The sequence below is a fragment of the Equus przewalskii genome, chromosome 24 (genome assembly GCF_037783145.1).
Source record: "Equus przewalskii isolate Varuska chromosome 24, EquPr2, whole genome shotgun sequence".
NCBI classification, from domain to species: Eukaryota; Metazoa; Chordata; class Mammalia; order Perissodactyla; family Equidae; genus Equus; species Equus przewalskii.
This window is the reverse complement of record NC_091854.1, coordinates 13,699,784-13,722,215: the sequence shown is the minus strand read 5'-3', so window position 1 is coordinate 13,722,215 and position 22,432 is coordinate 13,699,784. Positions and strand designations below refer to the sequence as shown.

General features: G+C 40.9%; 1 protein-coding gene across 7 annotated transcripts in view; it reads right to left on the bottom strand.

Moving 5' to 3' along the window:
* Positions 1–22,432, bottom strand: part of DDAH1 (dimethylarginine dimethylaminohydrolase 1) — a 125,117-nt gene that overhangs the window by 6,118 nt on the left and 96,567 nt on the right. The gene's annotated exons all lie outside the window — the stretch shown is intronic.

The window sequence follows — 22,432 nt, the reverse complement described above, 5'->3', positions numbered from 1 at the left end:
TCATAAGACCTATCAGTAAGACACAAAATGGCCACATATACAAAAGGCCCAGTTGGGGTTTTGATGATATTCTTGGCCAAGTAAGCAGGGCTGCCCTGGTCTATAGGAAAAAAGGACCAAAGCAGTCATCAGAGTGGGCAATAATCTGACTTTGTTATAAATACACACACACACACCCCCTCTTGTAGGTACATTTAAAGTGAATTCACCTGTCTGTTGGCAAGTGATGCCCTTCATACAATAAGCATAAAAATCACGTGGGGAGAATGTTAAACTCACATTCCTAGGCCTCGCCCCTACAGACTCTGGTCTGGCAGATTTGAAGTGAGGCAGAGAAATTTGCATTCTGAAGCTCTCCAAGTAATTCTGAGGCAGATGGTCTTTGGACCACACTTGGACAGAAGCCGATTTAGCAGGTCTATTCATCAAATGACAGGTTTATTAATGCCTTAGTATGAAATAACTTTAAAAATAACTGAAAAATGAACTCTGAACAAAATTTAAATTATTGATACCCGATCCTCTTCTCCTCAACAAATCAAGACAAAGACCCAAAAAATAATACACTCCTCCACACACACACAACAAAAATATCCAAATACCGAAAACAAAAACAAATATTATTTTGGGCTTAGTTACGTAAACTCTTTCTATTCTTTATCAATATCCACATGTTTTAAGGCATCTGCTGAAATGTCATGCCATGAAGGTCTAACAATCTTTTCCACAATCTGGTTTTAATCCACCTTTCCAGCCAGGTCCCCATTTACCCTTCAATATTTGTGTGGAAATATGTTTCATATTACTAGACCCCAGAGTTAGTAGATTTGCCCACTCAGTCCTGGTGGCATTGGACAGTAAGATTTATGGTACGAAAGAGGAGAAGAAACTGCATGCTTCTGGTAGAAAATTCATTCCCAAGAGAACATGAAGAGTGGCACATAGTAAGCCCCTCCTGACTAGTGAATCAGGTAAACCATTCACTTCTCCTAGTATGGAATATGTCAAGGGCTGAGAGAGGCCAGGAGTAACCTGACAATGGAATATCCTTCACATAGGAGGAAAAATCAGACATGGGGAGGAGCTTAAGTACTATATCAAAGGCTGAGAGACACAAAGATGAGCAAGACATAGATGTAGTTTTTGAAGAGATCACAGTCTAATGTTGGAGACTGTCAGACAAATAGATAATTACATTAGAATAAGTACAAGCAGGGCGCCGTGCTAAACATTTTACATTTATTACATAATCTCAAAATTCCCATTTTATAGATGAAGAAACTGGACTTAGAGAGGTGAAATAACTTGCCCAAGGCCACACAGGTGGATTCAAGCCCAGATCTGTGCAACTTGAAACCTTGATTAATCATCTTACTCTGCTTTCCTTCCTGACCTCTATAGCCGCAGATCTCTGCTACACACTACCATAACATCTACTTTGCTGCACACAGTTGGTACTTATTATTCATTCTCCTGTGGTACCATTAATTCTCTTTTCATATGAAATCCTATTATGACACGGTTACAGTTTGGTGTAGCTACAGGACTTGACTGGACATCTTTCCTGCACTTTTTAATTTAAACTGCTCCCTGAAGGGACAGGCCCAGAGAGTGAACCACCTGCAGGGTAGGTTCTTTAGAGCCCTGATTGAGAAACCTTAGATCTACTCAAACATGCGGGCAATTAAGAAGTTAAAGACACTCCTAAAGACAACTATTTTAAGCAAATTGACAACTTAGCCCTCTTTATAAAATGGATATGTCCAGAAATAATATGAAGAGGCATATTTAAGAGAAAAAAAATGCAGACCCAAGTCACTCTCCTATTATGAATTTCTATTTAATATGCCTTATGCACACTTTCTTTTTGGTTGCTTTCAAAACACGATAATAGGAGCCAGCCCCGTGGCCAAGTGGTTGGGTTCACGTGCCTTGCTTCAGTGGCCCAGGGTTTCAGCAGTTCGGATCCTGGGCGGACACCTAGCACTGCTCATCAAGCCATGCTGTGGCAGCATCCCACACACCACAACTAGAAGGATCCGCAACTAAAATATACAACTATGTACCAGGGAGCTTTGGGGAGAAGAAGGAAAAATAAAATCTTTAAAAAAAACCCAATAAAAACAAACACAGTCATAATAGCTTCTGTTTATTATTGTGTGGACAGGGCACATTAAGACCATCCACTCTGGAGTAAGACCTGAGTTTGAGTCTCAGTTCTAACCTTTATGAGCTATGTAAATTTAAATATCTTGGTCCATCACATTTAGGCTAGTTGCTCCCACTGTTCATAAGCACCAGATAACTGCCAGTTGGTTTTCCAGTTTAATTCATGAATTCACAGATAATTCATGAACTCTTTATCCATAGATAAAGAAATCACCTATGGCTCTCAGTAGATCAGCTGAAAGAGAAAGAAGCGTGGCAATTCCACATCTCACAGGCCTGACTGTACCTTCAATGGAACAGCCTGGGCAAATTCCCCACATCTCAGCCTGACTCATGCATGTCCGGTGGTGACTATGAAGCAGAAACACGGAATGTTGTACATTCCAGAGGAAGTGTTATGAAGGATTGTTATCAGCGCTGACTTCTTGTTTATCAGTGAGGAACAGAATAAAATCTTCAAGGTTGTGCTTACCTCCGTTACCGTGGAGTAACGGAGACCGTCTATTTCCTTTCCCAGTGTGCTTTATTTACTTGGGCTCCAGCTCTCTCCATGGTCCCTCCCATCCCCCACCTGCACGTCCTTGAGTGAACACTCCTCTCCACCCCCATTGGTTCCTATGTGTTTGATTTGTTGTTCTTCAGTTAATGGAATTTATATGAAATTCTAAGCGCTGTTTTTCCTCACTGTAATGTTTCTCTCTTTTCCGGGCCTTATATTTATAATTTATAGCTTCTGGTGGGAGCATTCCTAAAATTACTGACAGAAGGGCCAGTGTCCAACCTAGCATTATTTGAGGATAGTTTCATCTTTTCATTACTGTGGGGAAAGGAATTATCCATAGTGGGGAAATAATTTAACACTGGGAATATATAAAGTAATTCACTGATAAATTCTACTGAGAGTTACTCTTAAAATAAATGTCTTAACAAAACCACTAAAGTCACTTAGGAGAAGCTTTTCAATTAATTTATCAAGGCCCCATGGTTATCATTTTAAGACAGGTTAAAAAATGTGCCAAAAGAAATGACTTTTAATAATAGAACAGGCTCCATTTGGAGCAGTGAGTGGTTCTGCTTAACTGTGGGAAGGAAAAAATACAAAAGCTATGTCAGGTGTAGTCTTTCGAAATGAAAAGGATTTAGGAAGTGGTAACTGTAGATAAACAAAAAATGCATTTTTTTTCCATGAAAAAGCTAAAAGGTGCTTATTCTAAACACAAAGAGTCTCTGTCTTTCGGGACAAAGAACAGGGTTCTTTTCTCCTGTCAGAGTGATCATTTCCCTTTCTCTCATATGTTGTTGTTGTCTGAATAAGACAGCTTGCCATTTATTTATAGCTGTTTCAGGAGACACATGTATATACACAACCCAGGGCGCTCGCCATTCAGAGGGGAACACACAGGAAAAGATTCAGGAGACTGTGTCTCTCTCTGACATCTTTCCCTTGTTGTGTTGGAACCGGCACTGTGGGTCCTCACAGAGCCCGCCCAGCAGGGCATCACCTCAGCTCCAGCTTCAGAGGACCAGGACAGAGCCACCGCATGGCAGAGGAACGGGTTTTGTTTCCCCTTTGTGGACGCACAGAAGCCTTTGTTAAAAGATGAGCATCATTTCAAATATCTCAAGAACGTGGTTGTTGGGCCGTTTAGTCCCATGTTCCAACATTTTTTTCTAAAAAAGGATGGAGGAGGTGTATTGCTCCAGAGCTCTGTGTAAAGTGCTCTTTTAACCCCAGGGGCTGTACTTCCTGCTTCTCACCGTGCCCCAAGCGAGAAGATAAAGAAGGCAGCTGACCCTCAACAGCCACTACACAGGCCTGAGAGGCCCCAGAATGGATGATGCACACGACTTCTCCTGGCCTTTAGGGGAAGATCTGAGAAGTCAAACTGCTGCTCTCAATGCCTTTTCTGACTCGTCATTTCCCAAAAGTTATTCCACTTTATGGAAAATAGAGTAATTATTATTGAGACTGGATACAGTTGGTGGTCCATTCAATTCAACAGTCCTTTATGGAGCGCTCCCTTTGGGCCAGGCACAATGGTGGTGGGAGGTGGGAAAAGGAAAGAGATGTAAAGGTAACTTGTCAAAGGCTCTGCCTTGAGGATAGGATAATCTATAATTTAAGGCAGGACAAGCAGATGAAGGGTATGCTAGCAGTAAAAACGAACTCAACCTCGCTCCTATCACAGGGAGCTCCTTAGTGAAGAAGGCACTCCAGAGAGAGGAAACGGCTCTGAGAATCATCTTGGCCACAATACTGTGGTCTGTTACACAGCTGCTGGTTTGGAGGAACCCGCCTTGCTCCCCAGAGTGGAGCTGTCACAAAACAGAGTGGGAAATGTCTGGCTTTCAGCCTGAGAGAATTTGCATGGCTAGTTGCATTAACAACAAGGCATTTCCGGCAGTTTCCAACAGTTCTGGGAATTTTCTCATCCAAAGGACTGGAAGGCAGCTCCCACTTGTTACTCATGGTTTCTTTGAATTACATAAATTATTAAAAAGAAAAAAATTCCTGGGTTAGGTTGTTTCACAGAACAATTTAGGACTTACTGGTCAAATATTGAAGTGACGGTGTATAGAAACGAAAGATATTTAGAGATGTTTAGGAAATATTCAGAGTACCTTTTTGGCTCCCTCAAAATTGATCTTCCTATGGAATGTACCCATCTCAACATATAAAAACTAAGCCGATATTAAAAGCAACTGATTATCAATTCTATTGATATATACAATATATGATGCTCAAGCATACTTATCGCTATTGGATATCTAAAATCATTCATTTATTTATCCATCCATCAAGAGTTTATTGAGAGTCTGACAATATACCGGGCATCAAGCCACGGCAGTCCTTTTAAGACTGAGCCAACATAGCCATGCCTAACACTCTAGAATTTATAACATGTTTTCATTTTTTATAGTCTTTCCAAGAATCAGCTCAAAATGAACAGGACCTGAGAAAGGTCATCTTTTAAACATCTCCTCTGAATTGATGGGCTGCACAGATCCTAAGAATGAGGTTACACGGCTCTTTTTAGTCAAATCTGGGTAAACCTTCAATGCCAAATATTCCCTTTGAACTAGCTGCCATTTCCTCCACAAATTTTCTCTCATACTTGGTGCTGCTGATTTTGCACAGGTCAAAGGGCCCACGTGAACATGAGGAGGGAAGACTCCTTCTCTTATGCAAACTCCAAGCACAAGTCACATGAACCATTTCTGGAGGGGACCCTCAAAAACAACGGTTTCTGTGGAAGGCTGGGAAAACCTCCCGCACTCTTAGCGGACTGCTCTGAGCTCTGTGGAGGGCTGGGGAGCAGGGCATGCACAGGAGGCAGGAGGGGTGCTTCTCTGGGTCAGTCACAGTCCTGACTATGTTTTTGATTTCAGGGGTGGAGAGGAAAGAAATTCAGACCAAAGCACCCCTTCCAGAATGTAAGACCTGGGCTCCTACTCTCCCTTCTTACCCCTGCCCATGCATTCTCTAGTTTTATTTTTCCCTAGCTTTATTCTTCTATCTTGTATGTAAGTACATTGGACAGCTGCCTACTCGGCTATGGAGGCCAAGCACTGGCTATGCTTCCCCAGATACCTGCACCCTAAATCTCACCATCAAAAATTAACTCCCTCAGGTATTGGGGGCTTGGAGATCTTTTAGGTTCCCTTGGGTCATTCAAAAGCAAGAAACAACTGGAGCATTTATTGAGCTATCTTCTATTTATTGATGGTTCATCTATTCTTCAATCGTTTCTCACAATAATCTATTTTTACAGATGAGAAAGCCAAGGTTCAGAGAAACTCAGAAATTTGGTCAAGGTCATACATTAACACAGTAAATCCAGGATTCAGGTCCAGGCACACCAGCCTCTAAATGCCCACCTTTTTCCTGTCACACTAAACTATACCTTGCCAATATCCCTTGAAAGACCAGACTCAGAGCTCACCAACTGGCAGCCTGTGGGCTAATTTTTCCTGTAGATACAATTTATTTGACATGTACATATTTTTAAAAGTTTGCACTTAAATGCATTTTAGACAGAGAGAGTCTGGCCCCTTGAAGCCATATGAGTTTGCTAATGGACTACCTGGGTTGGTTTCCTCAAACCAGTTATTATGTTCTTTAAGAAAACGAAAGAAGGGCAAAGCCTTTGGTAATGGAAAAAGACAGTGGGTGAAGAGGTTGTACTGCTTCTAGAACAGCAGAGAGGCAGGCTCCAGGGTGACAGACGAGAAATGACCAAACACGCACTTCGCAATGATGTCCAGACCCAGCCTGTTCACTCTGACCCCACCACCGGTGGATTAAAGCTCATTCTCTGAACGAGCAAACAATTCCTTTGTTATCTCATCAGTAGGACATGAATTTATTTATTTATTTGCAATAATTGTGATTGCTTTGCTGTAAGTCATTCAGAATTCTGTGCCCAGTCTGCTTGACCATTTGTGAAAGCCTCGCCTGGGGGTTATGGAAGAGTCTGTGCCCACATAAGAGTGTTCTTTCATCATTACAACGACGAAGAAAATCATCATTGGGACCTCCAATTCTATCACTCTACATAAGTGTACTCAGGCTAGGCAGCTAGGAAAAAAGTCTTTAGCACAAGTTCAGTTCCCTGAGATCTTCCTGTCTAGGCAGTAGTGTGATGGTAAATGTGAGGGAAAATATATGCATAATATATCCATGTAAGTTTACTATAAATTTTACCAATATAAAGGATATGTAGCATATAATATATAAATAATACTAAAATGTTCAATACTCTTGACTGTAAATTTCATATTGCCCATCGACTCTCACAGAATGCTTCTGTTGATTTTTGCAGAGTTTGTGTATCTGAGGCAAACCTATAGTTACAATCGACAAATCAGTGTGGTTCCAACATGGCTGTTGGTTGCTATTTTTGTTTACACTAATGAGACAGACCAGTGAAACAAGGAAGACATATACTGGAACTTCACTTATTTGGCAATATCGTGAGCAATATCTTTGCTGAATTGCATAATAGCTTTTGAATACTGGAAGAATATTTCCTCATTTTTCCCTCGATATAATGGCCACACACAACACACTTTTAAGTTTAATCTGCATGATTAAAATTTTCTATCTCACTTTCTTATGTCTAGATAATCAATAAAAGGATAAATAAAGCCCTGTTTTGTAGCATTTGCTGGTTCCTGTGGTATAAACATTCACACCATGGCCAGTTTCAAGTTACCGATGTGACATTACTGAATATGGAGTTGGGAAGGGATGGCAATGGCACGCTGTTATATAATATTACCATCACACACATACAACAGATGTAAATAACTTTAAGAGAACAACTGATGGTAAGATGTAGTAACATAATTAGGAAGTGACGAGTTTTAAATATTTATGACCTTTGTTTTTAATAACGTTTATTTCATTGTAAGTTTATGTAATTTGATTTTTAATAATGGGTATGTTCAACAACCAGCTGTCAAAATTCCTGAAAATTTAACTGGCCCGACTAAGCTGGTAGGAGCTGGTTCCAGCAAACCCCTGCTCTACGCAGGAGATTTCACAGTCTTACAACACTTGGTTCCCAGATTTCAGGGTAAGTTGGCCTTTCATAGCAAGTTACTTTAAGTCGACCTCCACCCTCTTTGTTAATGCCATGGATAATTTTAGCTTTAAAATTTGGCTCATGTAACTTTTGCTTCCTCCATGGGCAGACAATATTTGGAGCTTAGCTCTCAATGAACTTACGAAATACACTGAAGCGATCATAAATACTCAGAAGAGAGGATGGCAAATTGGATGTGCTAAACAGGAGCCTAAATTCATTGACGTCCTCAAACATACAAGAGAAGATGATTAAGTTTCCCTTTTCACACTGACTGATTGGAAGTTTACAGTCTGATCGTCCCACAGACTTTGTCCTGTGGGTAAAAGGAAATGAGAACTCACGGTCTGCATTTTTAAACTCGGCTCCAATTTAAGTCATTGTTTCCCTTTTACATCATCTTTCCCTTTTATTTCTTGTTATGTTATTTTGCTATACTTTATGCATCTTTTCGAGCTGCTTTTACGAAATGAGGTGAGGTATGATTACATATCCTCAAACAGTTCTTCTAAAAAACATGTTTTTAAATTATAGACAAAAATACAAATTATAAACAAAATTATAAATATGAGCTTCTTGTAAAAGATTCAAATATGAAAAGTTATTCTATTGGACTTAATGCAACTGCATACATTTGTCGAACCTCACTGAACTCACATTGAAAACCTCGTGAATTTTATTGCATGGAAATTATATTTCAATAAAGTAGATTAAAAAAAAGTTGAAGTCCTCTTTCTCCCTGCTCTATCCCATCTTTCTCTTTTCTCTTCCCCGTTTCCCTATGGGTAACTACTGTTAAAAGGTTGATACAGGTCCTTCAGACCTTTTTTTTTACACATGTACACATTCAAAACAAAACCTGTTCCACCCACTGAATTTGTCAGTGAAGGAGCCTGAACACCCCAATTGAGAGACCCCAAACTCCACCTCTCTCAAAGGCTGGTACTGAAGGCCCCCGGAGGCTTTGCACCTATGAAGGTAGTTACATGCTGCCTTGTTACTCAATTTCTGTGACTGTTTCACATTGACAGCATTTTAGCCCACATATACTAAGCAGTTCCAATGCCTGAAAACAATGTTACACAAAAATATAATAAATATTGGGACTGTATATAGCTATTTAATGCCCTGCCACTGAAAAACAGTCTTGCTGGCGTGGGCTACTTGATGTCCAGGAGTCACTGCTGTCCCTAAAAGCATCGGGAATGCGCACCTTAACTGTGATATGCACAGAAGTTGAAGTTCTGTGAAACAGGGTTGACGAATCTCATTTATATTTTAGCATGAGGTTTCTTAACCTCAGCCCTACTGACTTTGGGCTCGGTAATTCTTTGTTGTGGGGGCTGTCCTGTGCATTGCAGGATGTTTAGCAGCATCGCTGGACTCCACCCACTACATGCCAGTAGCACCCGTTTCCCATCTCCCATATTGTGACAAAGATGTCTCCAGACACTGCCTAATATCCGCTGGGGGGGCAAAGTTGCCTCTGGTTGAGAACCACTGTTTTTAGGAGAAAGCCATCAAATCTATTCATATTTTAGAAGATGAGCAGATACTTATGGGAAACAGGAGGAAAAACCATAAAAAGAGAGAAAGAAATCAAACTTCCAAATAAGCATACCATTTACTCTTCTATTCTTCCTCTGAATTAATAAGATCCCTAAAAAGAAATGGATTGGTGTTTAAGAAAACAGCTGTTGACCCCACATATCTTTTATAAGGAACCAAAATCTTCTGTAAATGACTACAAACTATGGCTAAGAAGAAAGCAGCCATCTCTACTTTGCCTGCTCTTGTTTGGGGAGTTACCTGGGCTCTCTGCATTTCAAGTTTTACATTTCTGAAGTGGGGAGGAGAAATCTTGGTTTCCTTCTGGATACGGCCTTTGTGTCAGACAGTGCCAGACAGTGAGTGTTGATAAGGGACTCTGAGTGCTGGGAAAGTGATGTCATTCTATAGAAAACTAAGAATCATAAGTTTGAGAAATAGGCAGGCATTTGGAAATCATCAAGCCTACTTCTCTTTTACAGATGCTCAGATAGATGAACAATTAAGTGATTTACTTAAAATCACACAAAAGTGGTGCACTGCAAAGTCAGGACTAGATCCCAGGTCTCTAGACTCAGTCCAGGCCTTTTCTATCGGTCCTGGTTTGGCGGAAAGAATTTAAGTGGGACAAGGAGGAACAATGTCAACTCCTCTTCAGCCCTCTCCTCCATTCTAAGTTAAGGGGTCTCTCTTCTCCTCAGGATCTAAATATGACTGTCTTGCACCTCTACTCCTTGATTTGTGCAATGTCCTGGGCCAGTGATTCTCAACCCTGCCTACAGCTTCTGAGGAGCTTTTAAAAAAAACTGAGATTTCTGGACCCCAACGACAGAGATTTTTTTATTTACTTGTCTTGAATGGGGCAAATACCTGTATTTCTTTTTAAATGCTCCCCGGGAAACTCTAATACATAGATAGGATTGAGAACCCCTATTCTGTGACGTCTCCATAATCTCTACCAATTTTGGGGGCGGGGGGAGAGGAAGCTTATATTTTCATGTTATCTCTGGCCCCAGCTTCCACTGAATTAGATCCATTTGGAGACACAATTATTTTACAGGTGCTATCCCTTTTTCAAACCATGTCAACATAAGCAGGGACCTCAGTTGTTCTTTGATTGCCTGAAAACCCCTCTCCGCCTAGGGTAATAGATTTTTCTCAAGTTTGGCGGGTTGGAGTAGTGCAGTAATACGAACACTTAGACTCGAATACTAAACGCTGGTGTTCTTCAAAGACCTGACAGCTCTGCTTCGTGGTTCAGACCTCTCCTCACTCCCTTTTCTCTTCTTGCCCTCTCTCCACACTCCTGTTGCTTCTAATGAAGGACATTTTTGCTTTATTGTCTCCTGCTGACCCTAAGCCTTCAAGGGTCTCACCTTTCACCCCAAAGGACTTGTATTTTCCTAATCAAAGACAATTCTTCCCCTAAGAGGAATTCAGGGTTTAGTTCTTCCAAGGGCCTAGTGGACATTGTGGTTGCTTCCCCCATATCTATTCCTCCCTTTCTTAGTAACCACCCCAGTTTTCATTTGTATAGCCACACCTCCCAGTGCAGCCCACCCAATCTGGGGGAAGCTAATTCCACCCCTGTCTCCAGGTCTGAGGCTCTAGGCCAGAGGCTCCTTTCTTGGTTCACAGTACCTGTAGTGTCTCAGTAATGTTTTTATGGTGCCTCTGGCCAAAAAAACCCAAACCCAAACCCAAACAAACAAAAATCAAAACCCCACAAAACCCCCAATCTAACACTTTTGCTTATTAAGTAGTTAGATCCAAACAACTTTTTAGTAGAATTGTGTGTGATATCTGACAGGCATAGCTGCGCTCTTTTTGAAAATTTGAAATATGCCATGGTGCCCCTGCATGTTTGCTGCAGTGCCCCAGCAAGCCTGGAGGCAGTTAGGCAATTGTAGCTCCAGGGTTATTCACCTCCTGGTTACAGTTAGTGGTTCAGGGATGGGCAGGTGACTGATTCAAAGTAATAATGGACAAGACCTGAAAGAAGCTTCCTTACTTTTTTGAGACGACTGATGTCCACTCCCTAAAGGTGGGTGGGGAAGCATGGAGCCAGCAGGTGCTGGCAGTCACTGTGCCTCCCTGAATAGGAGCCAGCTTTATGATGAAGCTCACCCGTGGAAGGTGGAGAAGAGAGACAAAAGAATCTGTTTTTTTGATGGCATCACTGAGCAGACCTATCAAACCTACTCTAAAGTTTGCGTTGCTTCAGAACTATATGGACCAACAAATCTCTTTCATTGTTTCCATCAACTTGAGTTGGGCTTTCTGTTAATAGCTAGGGAAGACAAACAGTCTTTATCAATTAGGACTAAATTTGGCTGTAACAGAAACTTACCTGACCCCAAAAGTGACTTAAAAAAGTTTATTTCTCTCTCATGTGAAAGGAGTTTTGAGGTCATAGTGTAGGGTAGTGACCTGCCTGTCACCAGGGGTCCAGGTTCCTTCTAGCCTTTTGCTGTGCCATACTTGGGATATAACCCCTTGTCCTCATGGTATAAAGTAGCTGTTGGTGCTCCAACCATCACATCCTTTTTTCAAGTAGCAAGATTCAGGAAGGGGTGAAAGGCATAACTCCTTCCTTTCAAATCCAGGCGTCCTGGATTTCATACCCAGCACTCCTACTTTCATCTCATTGGGCAAACCTTAGTCTTATTGTTATACCTAGTAGAAAGGAAGCTGAGAAATGTGGACTTTATTCCAAGTGGAAATGTGCTTATATTTGAAACTCAAGGTTCAACTAATAAGAAGAAAGAGTGGAAAGGAGGCTGGAGAAGGCAACTGGCTGACTGTCATTAACTGATTCAGAGAGTAACATATGTATATATTTTCTTAGGTGAGGAAAATTGTCCCTGAGCTAACATCTGTGCCCATCTTCCTCTATTTTTTTGTACGCGGGATGCCACCTCAGCATGGCTTGACGAGCGGTACGCAGGCCCATGCCTAGAATCTGAACCTGCGAACCCCGGGCTGCCCAAGTGGAGCACGCGAACATAACCACTATGCCACCAGGTGGCCCTGAGACGTATTTCTTTTACATCCCCACTATACATATTTTGACCACTGCCCCTTTAGGTGCTTGACATACTATCTGAATTCAATTGAGTAAAGGTATCCAAGCCATCCGGGAAGGACTGATGATTTTAAAGCTTCCAGACAGGCCCCGTGGCATCACTGGCTCCTCGTGCAGGGCTTTGCAGTTCTGCTTGGCAGGCGGTAGGCACTCAATGCCATTTGTTGAATGTTGAATGAATGAATGATCTTTTAGCAGTGCATTTCAGTAATTCTTAAAATCTCCTGATACAATTTCCTATAAGATACACTCACTCAGAGCTCAACCTTCAGTGAAGAGCAAAGAAGAGCTGCCAATGGGCTCTTGGGCCATATCTTTCTGTGCAGTCAATACTGGTCACTGAATCTCTGACTTTAATCAGCTTGGGTGCTCTCCAGAGGCCCTTCTCCAATCCTCCCTAACAAGCTCAGGGATGGGACCAGACAAACTTTTTACTCAAGTAGAGATCTGGGGTTCTCTCCTCCTTCCACTATTCCTACCTGAAGAATTTAGTATCATGTTTGTTTTCAAGACACAGGACTTCAGAGCTAGGAAGGAATGCAGACTTTTCTATGCAAGTCTGAGGGCCTATGTGCTTAATGAAAATTGGAGCAATAAGCACTCACTGCAGATACATTGTATTTTAATATGCAAATATTATCAACAGAGAGGCACTAGATGGAAGACAATGATAAATATCTTTTATTCTGTAAGCACTTCCCCCTAAAAAGATACGGGATTTTAGAGAAAAGTTAGCTCTTCATAAGCATTTATATTTCAATAATTTACTGGAGTTCTGCATGGTCTTCTTTCATATGAGAGCTATTTCCCTGAAGTGCCAGTTATTTTACTCAATATGATATTATTCTGAGTGCTATTAGGTGGCATTTTCTGTTCAAGGACACACAGCAATTTACTTTTGGAATGAATTTTCTCCCCACGCCCTCAGATGCTAATGCAGGAACTGAAGTCTGGTGAATTCCAGACAGAGCCAGTGTTTCTCCCAGTGTGGTCTACAGATTACCTGCATTCGAATCATGCCGTTGTTCCTGGGCTCCATCCCCATTTTGTTGAATCAGAATTTCTCGTAGTGAACCCAAGAATGTGCTGTGTGTTTCAAACGTGCACTCAATGTGATTCTCGGGTACACTAAAATTTGAAAACCACTCATTGGAGACTTTTCAAATTAAATTAACATGGGCTTCACACCTAAAAGGTATTATTACTGCTATTGATGTTGCAACTACTAACTAGTAGCTAATCTATGTTCAGCTCTTATCATTTGACAGCATGTGGATGGAAAAAAGAAATGAAGGACTAGAAAATGGGCAAAAAATGTAAGAGATTCGACACCTTTCAGTTAGCTTCTAACTGGTTTCTTTTGAAACTCTGTACCTTGAGTCACCTCTGGATATGTGGCCACAGCTTTGAACTGGTCCCATTTCAGAAAGAGATAAAAGGCGATGGCTATTGTAATCTATCTCCAAAGCTGCCTTTTCCATCTGTAGACAAGATAGTGTTTGAGTAACACTGGGCCACAACTGCAGCATCCAGTGACCATAAATGAAAAACAGATTTAGAAATATTCTCAAAGATTGCTGGACTCAGATGACATTTTGAAAGATGGAAACCAGAAGAAATAGTAAGCGATTATTCAGAGCAGGGTAATACTATTGGAATGCTTTTGCAGAAGATGGTGGCAAATTTAATTTGTTTCTCTTGTATGTCACTATTTCTGAGGAGGTCCAAATTCCAGTGTTGTATCAGGTAGTGCTTTCTTCTCCTTAGAGGCTGGAGAATATTTCATGGTTAAAATGTCACTTCTGATTTAGTGTCTATGTTTTACCATATGCTTTATTAACCTTCAGCCAAGCAATAGGATACTCATCAACACGAAGGCATTTAATACATGTGATTTCCACGGAGAAACAGTAACCCAAAACTCAACCATCCTCCCTCCAGCTCAACTGACACATTTCCTAATCCCTTCATATCAAGGGTACTGGTGATGGCATGGCCAACAGGTGTCCCACAGGTCATGCTGTGATGTACAATTTCAGCCCAAGAGGCAGAAATCATCCTGGGTTTTTTTTGCAGTCTTTTGCCAACTCAATTCAGCCAAGAAACAATAGGACACTGCTGGAGACGGAGGGCATGCAAATGTTAAAGTGATTTTTTTGATGTGCCTCAGGAGTGAGTAGATAAAGATAATAAAAAATAAACAGAAAAGGGTGAAGGATAGACACTCCAAATTCGGATGAGCCAGTGGCTGCTGCCAATGGAAACTGAAATGAGAGCCAACCCCATTAGCATCTCACAAGCTTAAACATCGGATGTCTACCAGAGCTGCTGTCAGTTGGATGTGGCCGAGTATAGTTTAGTTACCAAAATGTGAGTCTAGGTCAGTGAAATCCAGCAACGTACTTTTGCTCACCAGTTTTCTATGGTTTGTTCCTGTGTTGTTGGGGAGAGCTGAGTTCATGGTGACGAGGAGAGTTTGAACTCTTTTCCAAAAATTAAACCAAAGGCACCCGTCTGGTAGTCATTTCTGAAGTCATTTTGTTCATCCTTGTTGCCTAGGGCCTAGTACAGTGCCTGGTAGAGAACAGCAGTTCTGTATATACCTGTCGAAGTGTTGATCTGCTCCTTTTTTCGCCCTTGCCCCTTCACGTCCATCAGTCACAATGCTCTGTTACTTCTCTCAGTGGACCTCACCTTCTGCAAGGTCCTTTCTGTCTTCATGGCTACTTTCCTCATCCAGATCCTCCTGTCCTTTATTTCTGGACTGTGTGATGGCATCTAACTCCTTTTATTACTCCTAATTTTTCTTCCTGTTAAATCTTTACAGGCATAACGCCAGAAAGATCTTTCTGAAATACAATCTTCAGCTTTTACACCTCTGTTAAAAAACTGAGTGGCTCCCCAGCCTGCAGATAAGAAAACCCCTATTCCTTGGCCTTTGGACCAGCCCCAACTTAAATCTTGGATCTTAACTCTCTTTCCTTCCCTGCACACACCCCTTGTTCTAGCCATTGTCTCTTGATTATAGAATAGATATCCCCCCAGTTGTCCTGTCTGTATTGACGACTCCTCCTCTGTGCCAGTCTATTGCATGCTGTTCCTTCAGGCCCACTCAGACTCTGACTCCCGCCTCCTCTGGTCACTCCTCCTCAGAACTCCTATCACCTCTACTAGGACCCTGCACTGTTTATCAGCCATTTACCTTGTGTTACACTGTTACAGTGTTTATCTATTAATGTCCTGTCCTGTTTCTCCAGCTAAACTGAGGGGGCCTTGATGGGAGAGACTGTTTCTCATCCATCTCAGTGTTCCCTGTGCTTGGGACAGTATCTTTCATATAACTGCTGCTCCATAAATATTATTGCTGTTTGGTGCTTAAGAAGCTCAAGCTTCAAGCTCAACTATGATCTCTTTTCAATCGTCTTTTTAAATATCTTATTGTAGAAGAGACAGAAATAAAAGGTTTTGGAAACCTTACCTTTTTTTCCTATCAGATTTTTATGTAGGAATTAGACAATGATATTGTTGTTACATATCCAATTTAAAAGTTATATACGTAATTGAAGCCTCCTCAAAGAAAAAGGGAACTAGGTTGGAGTCATCTGTGGTTTTCTATTCCCAAACAGGAACGAGGATGTTCAGCTAAGCACAAGTCTTCCATCACTTACAGCCACTGAAAGGACGGTGTCACAGCGGTCAAGAGTCTACAGCAAATCCACTTGGGAACTATCCTTATCGTGGTGTTTTATAATTAAATGGTTGCTACTGTGTGCCAAGTGCCTGCACACCCCATGTCCAAGACACAGACCTTCACCTTGAATGCTGGTCATGAATTTTCCAGTGGGAAGGAACGAAGCTCTCATTTCCTAGTGAGGCTGATTCAACTTTGTTTTTTCAGGACGAGACTGAGTACAGGAGACAGGGGTCACACAGGGAGAGCTGGAGGCAGAGCCGGAATGACAACCGTGATTTTGGATTCTAAGTTCTCTGCTTTGCCCTCATAGCCATTTTGGCCTTCTAGACAACTATGTTTCTTTAGTAGAATCAACATATGATAATTTTTTTTTTTTTTAAAGATTTTATTTTTTCCTTTTTCTCCCCAAAGCCCCCCGGTACATAGTTGTGTATTCTTCGTTGTGGGTTCTTCTAGTTGTGGCATGTGGGACGCTGCCTCAGCGTGGTCTGATGAGCAGTGCCATGTCCGCGCCCAGGATTCGAACCAACGAAACACTGGGCCGCCTGCAGCGGAGCGCGCGAACTTAACCACTCGGCCAAGGGGCCAGCCCCAACATATGATAATTTTTAAAAGTAAGTTCTTCTTTAATAACAGAATGGTGTGAAGTTTAACATTTTTTTCTCTTTGGCACAAATTTTCACACATCCAGATGAGGTCCTGTTGTTAGATTTTTCTCTGTGAGTGTGTTGGGGGTGGGGACATGGAAATATGAGTCAAATGCAAATTTCCTGTTCTCAGAAAATAATAACATTAGCGATTCTTAGTAACTTGGAATATTTTAATACGGAATTTTAGCATGCCGAATGTGTTGAATGATGGCATCCAAGTTATTACCCAGTTAGGTGTTATATTTTAAGTTTATACAATGTTGAATTCTAGGCAGCAAAAAGGTAAGGAGTTTCTAACTTTCCATGACTTTAATGTGGATACTGTCTACCTTTACTGCTACTTGGAATATATTATTTTGTACCTATATTCTACAGTGGTTGGCTTCTTCAGGAGCACATTATTCAGGATTCTAAGTCAGGTGCTTTCGGAAATTGCAGGAATCCTTGAAGGCAATGGCTCTCAGCTCGGTCTGTGCATCACAACTACCCATGGAGCTTTTCAAAAATGAGGGCACCTATGCTCAATCTTAGACCCAGAACATCAGAATTTTTTAAGACAGGTCCAGGGCAGCGTGTTTTCAGAAAGTGTCTCAGGTGATTTCAAACCACACCTCTCATTAGAACCACTCACTTAAGATCTCTTAGAGCCTTTCTTTTGTAAGCAGCAGTCGTGGATTGAAAGGCCCCTTAAAAGGCCATTTGCTCAACCACCCAACAGATGCTTGAATTCTCCCTACAATATCCTGTGGAGTCTGTTGAATAGTTTTTGATGTCCCATCATATAATGGACAGAATGAACAGCACTTTAAATACAACTTTTCCTTTTTTTCCTTCTGATATTTTTTTGAAAGCTTGAGAAAAAAACCCAAATGTTATTATTCCCTTTCTCCTACTTGGCTGATTTTGCCTCCTTCCTGCCTTGGGACTGGTGCTGAAATTCATCATGGCTGTTTTGGTTTCACATCTTCAGATTATTTATTGCCCTATCATGCCAAAGCATTTTATTTTGGCCACCTCAGTCTTGTTGGCATACAGCTCTGGGAATATTGTCAGATAAGGCAACTGCTGCCAGGAAAAAGAACATAAACAGTTGTTGCAAACTCAGAGGCTATTTGGTTTTGTGTTAATTTCTGAGTTCAGGCATGGGAGATTTAAAAATAAAAAAATCATTGTTTTGTGGACCTGGTGAATACAACTGGAACAGATGACTAGATAATAAGACTAAATTAAACCGACAATGTGTATGTCAGTATGCTTTTCACACATACATCCCAAAGTGGGAAATCTTGTGGCTGCACACTATAATTCCCTGTGACAACAACAACTAAAAATGCAGTCTTTATTTCCTATTTCAATCACCCTGTTGATACTAGTTAGCTCTCATTCTGTCTTTTGGTTTTTGCTACTGCTATTCCAGTTGCCATTAAAGGAAATTCCAGGCAATAAAAAAATATATAAAATCTGAACAAATTTAGGGTTTTTCCATCTTCATTTTTATATGACCATCTATAAAATAACATGGACATTTTTGGACATAAAATCAATGCTGAAGCTGAGTCAAAAGGAGAGGAAATACGGTCTGAGTGACCTCTATTATACAGTTAGTCATTCAACAGAAAAACACACTGTGTGCTATGCAATTTAAATGAGCTGCAGTCTATGTCCTCATTCAAGGAATCTTACAAATGTAGTTATTTCACGAAGTAGATAAGAAACCTAAGACACTTCCATTAAGATGCATTATGAGCATTTTAATTTAAAAGTATAGGTCTAGTGGAATTCCACTTACTATATTTCAGTTCCATTTACATGAGAAAGACACAAAAGACAGAGTGGTGATCTTCTAATTCTTTTCTTACCATATCCTTTTAGTACTTCTATTAAAAGTATTCTTAAATAATAATTCATTGTGATACAAAAGAATAGAATTTTAACAAAATTATTTTATTGAGGTCATATAGGCTTATAACATTGTATAATTTCAGGTATACATTATTATATATCAGTTTCTATATAGACTGCATTGTGTTCATCACCAATAGTCTAGCTTCTATTTGTCACCATACATATGTGCCCCTTTATCCCTTATTAATAAAAAAAGGCCATTAAACAAAAGTGCAGATGCCAAAAAGAGAAAGTAACTGGTCTGCTACACGGGGTTAAGAAGGTAAGACTGCTCCTCTTGCTGCCCGGCCAGCAGATGGCACAGCCCCCCAACTTGTCAGTACTGCAGCCCCTGGAGCTCCAGTAGGTCAGCAGCCTCCTCATCTGATTAGTTTCAGGAAAATTTTAGTTAAGTGTCACTTCCTCTGCTTCCTTCTCCCCTTCCTTCCCTCCTTTCATCCTTCCTTCCTTTCTATTTTTCCCCCTGACTGAATGCTACTCAGGAGATTGAATTATAAAAATCATTACTGCAAGTCCCTCCGGAGGGCAGGAATTACAATCTGTCCTCCTGTGACAGACAGCATGTAATTAATCCAAGTTCCTGGAAAGGAAGTCAACTTTGGAATGCATCTGGAAAAAGAATGGGTGAGATGTGGTACAAATCTACTCTGTACTATGTCTTTTTTTTCCTCCCCAACTTTATTGAGGTATAATTAACTGTTAAAAATTGTATATATTTAAGGTGTACAAGAGCTGGAGGGGGATGGGAAATGGGGAGATGTTGGTTAAGGAGTACAAAGTGTCAGTCTTTTTTTTTTTCTTAGTTAAAAAAATAAAAAACAGGCTAGTCTGTGGAAAAGACAGGCATCATGTAGAAGGTAACGCATGGGTTTGAGAGCTAGACCCAGCTATTGAAGAACTGTTTCTGTGAGTTAATCATAGCCCACTTCCAACAGTACAATATAAGCATTTTTTCCTAAATTTTCAAAATTCAAGTGTAACACATAAAGTGGCCCTCTGGACCACGACTCCCTTTCTCCTTTAAGTAACCACTATTCTGACTGCTAACAGCACAGAGCAGTTTTGTCTCTTGTTTAACTTTAAATGAATAATGAAATATGTACTTTTCGGCGATTGGCTTCTTTTGCTCAAATCATGTTTGGGAGCAGCAGTTCCAGCGGAGCCAGTGCAGTTCCCATCTTCTTTGAGAAGGCAAGCATTCCTTCCGCAAGAGCACTAATAGGTCTCCTGCCTGTGTATGAATGAATTCATCTTATACTATTTTCTTTTATAGCCTGAGGGGCAGGATGAAGGTGGTACTTCCCCAGGGGCATGAAGGGCGTGATGGAAAGTGTGGGAGAAAAACTATAGAAATGGCAGGTTGCTCTAAAGGCTAAATTTGCTTAGATAATAGCATTCCTAGGATATGACTTGATGCTAATATCTTTAGGAATTGTTCAAATCAGCCTAACCTGCAGAACCTTAGCCATATCAATGGTAAAATGCAGTAATAATATGTCTTCCTTTCTTCCTTCCCTATATTAAATATACTCTGTGTTAATGTGTATTAAATGTACTCTGTTTTAAATGTGCTCTGGGCTTTGTTTAACAGAGACTTGCTAAAGTCTTCCTAGATGGATGATTTCATTTAAATACACAACATGTACACTATTACGTCTACTACGACCTAGACAGGTATGATGACTATCTCCGTAGGAACCCACTTCGTTAGCCAAAAATAGATTGCAACCCATAACAAAGAGTTTCAAGTGGACTAAGACTACCCAGGAACCGTTCAGCTCTCAACTTTGCATAAATAGAAGTAGTTTTCAGACTCTGAAGGAAGCAAGTACTCAGCAAGCAGTGACAGACGTGGGAAGTAATCAAGCTTCAGTGTGTGGCACAGGCAGGCACAACTCACCTCCGTTTAAATGCTATGCCCTTCAAAGAGATGCCCAAGTGGCCAGGGGCTTCTCTATGGAGACAAGATTGCAACATCAAGATTTTCAAGGGAAAAATAGATATCTAGGACCAAAGTCACATCTTCCCTGAGACAGGTCAGACCCTGGATACCAACAAAAAATGGGAAGGGGAGGACAGGTGGAGAGAGGGAAGGAGAAAGAGGAAGCTCAGCTAGAACAAATCCATGACAAAATAATTAAGAAAGGTTTTCCAATAGAAAAAGAATGAGTATGCATTAGGGTAGGCAACTGGGGAGAGGAGAATCAGGGCCGAGGAAAGCTGATTCTGAAACCAAGAGATCCTATTCAAAATGCCTTACCAACACATCTCAGTATATTCACCTGCAAAATGGAAACAATAAAATTGATATGCTTTCATTACTTGCAAATGGTGTATTTGTCTCTACCCATTTGTCTTCCTGCCTATCTATATCAGTATTTATATCTCCAAAATAGTAGTAGGACTTACCCCACTATCAATTTTATTGATTGTTTTAATCCAGGAGCCAAAACTGCTCTCAAATAAATAAGCAGTTCAGTCCACCAAATCTGAATTTCACCGACCCACCTAGTTTTGACCTGAGAACATGCCCTCACGGAGATCTCATTATTTTTCGGTTCAGTTTATCCTCCTGCTTTCACTACAAGGTAAGAAGACCTTTTTGAAGCTAGGAACACGGCAGGTGGGCATTTGCCAACTCTGCAGGCCAACAGTTTAGGAAGCACATTTGCTGATGGAAAATACATTCTCCAAAGAATCTCTTTCTAGTCAGTGAGGATTATTTATAGCTTCTGACACAGAAAGTTTCAAGTATAGAGTGAACATCATTATTAATACTAACTCAAATGAACTCTACGGGAAGGGGAACTATAAAGTCCTCATAGGATGCCCTTAAAAGATGTCATCTTAGAGAACTTGACAATGGGAAGGGAAGGACGAATGGAGAAATGGCAGTGAGTTATCAAGGCAACAAAGGGACTTGAGGCTTTCTTTTTCCAGGTCATCAGTGATCTTCCTTTCTTCCCTCTTCAATTTTTTTTTTTTTGCAAAAGGAATGATGGTCCAACATCCCTGAAGCAATACAGACCCTTCTGCTCAAAGTCCTGTTGGTACCCAGACTCCTGCTTTATGGAGATAAAGTTATCTTCTTCCTCATTTTAAGTCCCTACCTCTTCAGACTTCACCTGCCCCATCGAGCTGTATCTCTAAGAGCCCACAAGAAAACTCTTCATTAGTTGGACTAGTTTGCTCATATCACATGTATGTACTTCGCTCAGTATTTGCTTATATCATGTCCCTACCTGGAACACTCTCTCACTGAATCCCACTCTGCCAAATCCTTTAGGATCCACATCCAGCCACATTTTCCTCCACAAAGCTTTCTCTGGATATCTAGCCCTAACTCCGTTAGGGCTATTTTATATAGTGTAGGGCTAGTTAACCACGTTATATTACCTCTTAGTTTGTTATGTTAGTTTCTCCAGGCTTTTTGAGTTAGGGACCTATTTGACTTAGAGACCTATTGAGCTAGGGGCCAAGCTATTTGAACTAGGGACCTAGTCTACCCAGAATGGCAGATGGAGCTACTTTTTCTGATATGTCTATCCAGAAGAGGTTCCTTCTGTTAATTCACACAAAGGCACAGTATAGGTCAGCTTCAGCCTTCTCCTTCCCTTGTAATCAATTTCAGACATATGCAGACCAACCCAGCTGCCATGGATGGACACCCACAGTTAGTCCCTAAGGAGAAAAATAATCTTCCTAGCTCCTCTGAGCGACACCATTCATCAAATGCTTTCCTTCAAGACATCATCTTTTTTACATGCAGAAGGCAGACCTAGCCTTGCAGAAT